This window comes from Anser anser, assembly GCF_964211835.1.
Source record: "Anser anser genome assembly, chromosome: 9".
Taxonomy (NCBI): Eukaryota; Metazoa; Chordata; class Aves; order Anseriformes; family Anatidae; genus Anser; species Anser anser.
In genome coordinates this window covers 9,029,636-9,035,635 of record NC_139729.1, presented here as the reverse complement: position 1 = coordinate 9,035,635, position 6,000 = coordinate 9,029,636, and positions in this window count along the sequence as shown.

Sequence of the window (6,000 nt, the reverse complement as noted above, 5' to 3'; positions counted from 1 at the left end):
AGTTAAATAATTAATACTCTGTGCAGTATCTCAAATAATTTCTTTTTCAGTCAGAAGTGGAACTTAAAACACTAAATCTGAAAATGAAGCAGATTCTTTCTCGCCTTCAGCCAGATGCATGTCAGTTTAACCACACTAATAGGGGGCTGGAGGTAAATAAATAAACGAGGCAATAAAAGCTAATGAGCAGAACTTGCACCCTGTCTTTGGTCCTGGCTTAAGCCGCCAAAAGGTTATATTGACTCTTCATATTGGCTGTCACCCTGGGTAGACATTTACACAACATGTCTATTGTTACAGCAGGTGCCAATGCGAGCTCCCAGGCACTGCTGGACAAGCCAGCAAACATCTCAGGCCAGAGAGTTCCTTCATTACAAACACATGGCAATTTTCTTATCAGAGGACTGGAATACATTTCATTGCAAAGCTCATGCCAAACCTTGCCGTAAAAATACCTGTGATCACAGTAGCTGAGAATTCACCTTTCATCAATACCCAAGGCAAGCTCATGGATAGAACAGTAATCCAACAGTGGGCTTTAACTGTAAAGCAAAACAAAATAAAAGCCACCACCTCCAAATACACAAAACATTTGTTATTTCCTGATTCCTGCAACTACATCCAGTAATAATTAATGGTAATGATTTCCCTGATATTAATGCTGGCTTTGGGATGCTTCTAAATTGGCTTCAGGAAAATCAGGCTTCATTCCTCCCTAGTTGTGTCCTGCATAGTCGTCGATGTCCTAAAGGTGTCTGACAACAGTATGTGAAATAGAATGGGTTTGTTGTTCCTGTCAAGCTTTTAAGACACAAGGTCCTATGAAGATAACATTTTTCTTCTAAGCTGTGGGCTGATCATAGCAACTTCATAAAAACTTTTTTGTGCAGATCAGCCACTGTCAAATGGATTCACTTTCATCAAATCACAATTCATTGATGTTTCTGGCACGTAGCTCTAATGCACACCGGTATTCTCGTGTGACATAAAAAGGAAACCATATGGTTTGATTCAACTTCAGTTCCCCCCACCACCTGATCTTCTATTCTGGTGACAAAATGCTTTTAATGAATGGAATGTGTAGAAATTATTTGCAAAAACTGATCAAAAGTAAAATACTAAACCCAGCGTAAGATTAAACATTTGTATCAATACAAACAGTTCTTTATGAACTAACATATATTGCTTAATTCTGTAACATGCATTTTCATAAATATATTTCAGGCCCTAAAAAGTCATTTTGCTTCCTTTTTCTGAAAGCTTGAAGAGAGATCAAATGAAAGAAACACATCTTGGGGATGTCAGACCCTTATTTTAAATGCTGCTTTACCAATAGCCTAAGGGCACCTTCTTTTTAGGGAGTCTAGAAAAAGATTTTTTGTTGTTGTTTTCAATTAATAAAATATTAGCTTTTCAATGTGCTAACTACTTTTTTTTTTTTTTTTGCAAGTTGTAGGTGACCTTGCCCCCTAATTTTGCTACCATTTTTTGTCTAACAGAAAGCTGAAAAACAAGTGTTAGACTTTATCACAGATTTGTCATAGATTAGTGTGCTGAAATGTGCACCTTTCTGAAGTGGTATACGAAATTGTATCTCCACAGAAATCAGGAGCACATCTCTATACAGTTTTGAGGGGAAAAAGAAAAAAAAAAGCCATTCTGCCTTCCCTGCATAATACATAGTTATAAGAGATTTGTAGTTAAATCTATGGATACTCTTAATGCTTAAGAAAATATGTTTCACACACTACACCAATACACTAGAATTTACTAGTGGCTGCCCAGCTATCTCGGCAGTTTTAGCCTATGCCATTCAGTGTTGCACTTGTGTCAGAACTGGAAAGTTTCTGCTGTTCAGAAATGATATCCATCTTAAACACCACTGTACTTTTTCATTTGGTGACAAACCATGACTAAATCTAGAATGCAGAGAAACACCTTAGCTCAGAACATCTTACCCAAAGTTTCGTTGATTTGGTTGGTTTAATTTTATTTTTTTTTCCTTTAAAATTCTACAACATATGGGAACTTCATGCTATTTATCCTCTTCTGCTTAATCTCCACTCATTTATTATTGGTTGATGGATTTTTTCACATCAGTCAGTGAACATGAAAAAGTTTGGCCAGGAGCTACTTTTCCTGTAAGAACAAAGCTGCAGGTTCACAAGTAGCAGGGAACAAGGAGACATTTTTTCCTTATTAGCAACAAAAGTATTTATACCATCATTCATCCTCTGCTCCTTTGGGATTCCTGCCATCACCCACAGTCTTTATCAGAATTGTATGCTGATAAGTTAAAATTGTTTGGAAGAAAAGACAGATGAACAAAGAAAAGTGGAAAACAAAGGGAGGATCATCACTGCTAAAAAGAAAGGGTCTAGTGATCATGGAAAGGAACTGGGATATATGCTACATATCACTGAATGCCACTTAGCTCTCTAACTCACATGACAGTTTTGGCTTGGTCCCAAACCTGTGCTTTGTTTTGTTTTGTTTTTTGTCTGTTTAGTTTGTTTTTTTGTTGTTATTTTTTCTTACCAAATAATGGGATTTATGTAGAATATGAAGATATAGAAAGAAGGAATGATGGATCAATCTGTAGTTTGTTTTTCAGTTGCTCATTTTTGCACTTCTGAGCAGCTAACCATAAGAGAATAGACCATTGTCTCACATTTTTTTCATCTATAATCCAGCTGTTATTACGGTACCTTTTTTAAAAAAAAATGCCTCAGCTATACACTGTTCTTTGTACTCACAAAGCTTTACAAAAGACTAATCTTTCCTATTACTCATTTTCCTATATCAGTTGTTCCATCTCAGTGTCACTGCTCTCCTAGTAAAATATTGTAGATGGTACTGAGATCAAATTAAACCCAATTTCATCCCATTGTTGTAATCTTAATGAGTCAACACATCTAAGAAGCCATATCCTTCAAACACTGCCATTTCAGTAAGAAAGTGGTGGCAGTCCAGAAAAACTGTCCTAGGGGGTCTTGCAATGTAAGAATCAAATGGAAAAAAACAAACATAGAACCAAATGTAAATTTGTTTTATGCACGATTATCATTCAATGCAGTGTTCGTGATTTACCTGATGTTCCAGAAATACCTCCTTTTGCACCAGAACAGGTTCCTGTTTAAGCCAGACTTTATGCTACTGATCATTCATTTATTTAGAAAATGGCAAATTCATTTTCCTACTTTAAAAATTTAATTGTTCAGACAGACAAGAGAGGAGAAAATAAACTATGATTTAAGTGACTCTTGCCCATTATCACAAGTAGTGCCTGCTACAAGTTTGAGGATATAGTATAGATTGAAGTTCACTGTGCAAGCCTTTAGGCAAATTCTTACAAATTAATTTAAAGAAAAGTGGATTCCTTCCATTACTTCTATGAAAGAGCACTACATTTATTTAAACTAAGTAGTAATATGTCTTTTAGAAAACACGCTCAATTCTTTGATGTTTACTTCCAAGCAAAGTAATTTTCCAAGTGATGGAAGTTCAGCTTTTAGATCCCAACCTATGAACCTTGTAAGTATTGATATGCTCTAGTGTTCCATTTTGCTCTGATAAAATAGCCCCTAGAATGTACCAACAGGTGAGATGGAAGTCAAAGTTTTTATTTCTTGGTGCTAAACTATCCTGCTAGAGCATAGCATGACTTACATCATCTTATACATTTGATGTATTTATAGGCTAACATGTTCAAGAATCAACAGCAACCACAAAACTGAAAGGTCCGTATCATCTGTGGATCAAGCACTGAGGCAGAGATGGAGCCCACTAGCTACTAACTACATGGGATTTTCTGCAGCCAACAATGAGACAGCAATTTCAGTTAATTTCTTTACAATTACCTCAAACAATAAGCCTGACTGTAAATGATGAATCATTTTTCACTTAGCAACAGCACTGATGCGTGTAGGTCCCCCACTGTAATACAATAATAAAAAAACCTTTAGGGAAGAAATAATTTAAATAGTTGGTGTAGAAACCTAAGCATTTAGGCAGAAGAATTTACTTTCTCTCACTCTCTCTTAAATAATTGAATTAAAACCTTTAACAATAGAAAACTTTATTCACTCCTGTTACGTAACATCAGAGAAGACTCTTTATAAAGGAGTCCTATGCATTTCCAAAACACCAGAAAAATATCTAAAAACTAAATTGGGGAAAGAAGAAACAGCATAAGGAACAGTCTGTTAGGCTACAAAAAGTAGGATTTCCAGTGTGAAATACTATTCATCGGACTTACGCATCCTGAACATTCCAACTGATGAGAAAACTGGTAAAGATGAGTCTCATATTCTGACACAAATGTTTCTTTGACAATCTCATAGAAGAGGTAAGCATGTTGTAAGTGTGGAGACCTCAAGAAAAGTAGAAAGTAAACAACTGAAAACCTGAAAGTAGAACTGAAAGTTAGCAGTCAGTGATGTAATAGTTCCAGTTTTGATAAAAAGCACTCATTCAAGTGCAAGACCAGACACAGAGGAATCAAATTTGCTCAAGAAGATTTTTCATCTCTGCAGTGCATGCAGGTATGCATATTCCCCATTTTCTCTGCAGGGGCATATAAGCAGCAAACACTGTCTTCAGATTTCAATTAAAGATTAAGTGTTTACACTTGTAGTTTTCCTTTCCAGGAGGTTTTTTTTATTATTATTATTTATTATTATTATTTTATTTATTTATTTTACTCCTCACAAGTTCTTTAAAAAGCACCTATTTTATTTTTCTTTTACATTTATTGTAAACCTTGTCAGTTGGTTTCTTAGGAGTGAAGGAACTCCCCATCACTCTTTCCCCATCTGTAGGGAAGTTCTGCTTAGGACACCTTTAGTTCCCCATGCCTAAATCCATAAAGACTTTTTTCCTATCTTGACCTGCCTCACTTGCATTTTTCCTCTTCCCTTAAGCAGTGTGATAGAGTGAATTCTGTTGTTTTTCCCTTTAATCATAGCCAACTTATTAACACATATTTCTATTTAGTTACCTTTCTATCTATATATTAACACACAGTGCTCAGCTGGACATCAGGCTGAGGGAATGAGTGCAGTCACCAGATGAAGCACATGAGAGCTGGAGCCAAATCAGCTGGGAAAGGGGAGACTTAATACTAGCCTATTATTTACAGTCATTCTGTGAAATGCCCCAACTTTTATTTGTTCTATAGAGTTACAGGACTCACATTGTGACAGTGACATGTGACAGCAACAATGCTGCACAGAACAGGAATAAGGAATAAGTTGTGAAAGACTGTGCATGCAGACCATAGTAGCGGTATGCTACTGTAGTTTTTTAATTTCTATGACAAATAGATCATCTAAAGCATTTTGTAGCCTTTCACTTAATCCCTTCCATATCTGTGTAAAAGGGCATGAAATACTATGATTTCTTTGGCATGCAAGCACTAGAAAGCCCTCATTCTGTGGGAAAGGCATTTCATCCAAAATGAGGTTTCTTAGATTTTCTCCTAAATAGCATAGTCTTAAATTTCGTCTGGTCCAGTATCTTCTCCAGTGCCTTTTATGAGTTCTCAAAGGAGAACTTGTAAAACTCTTGTGACTATTTCAGGCATTCTTCTGAATTCCTTGGATGAATTTTATCAGGTCCTGATACTTCAAAAATATCCATTTTATTTAAGTGTGATATATCTTCCTCTTTTTCTGTTCTGCATAGTTCTTAGCTATAAGTTGCTGGCAGTAATTTTGTGACTATGCGATCACTGATAACTTTCTAATGAAGAAATACACAAAATGTCATTACTGACTCCTTTCCTGTGGCACTGTTTACTATCAGTTTTCCCTCAAATAATATGCTCCATAAATACAATATTTCTCATTCTCAGTCAGAACTAAGGATTTTAATTTTTGGAGTGTATATTATGTAAAATACTTTTGAGGTCAAAGAGAACTTGAATGACTGTTAAATGTACATTAGATTTACCTAGCCAGTGGAGTGTCTACATATATGAATCAGATTATCTCTAAAGTG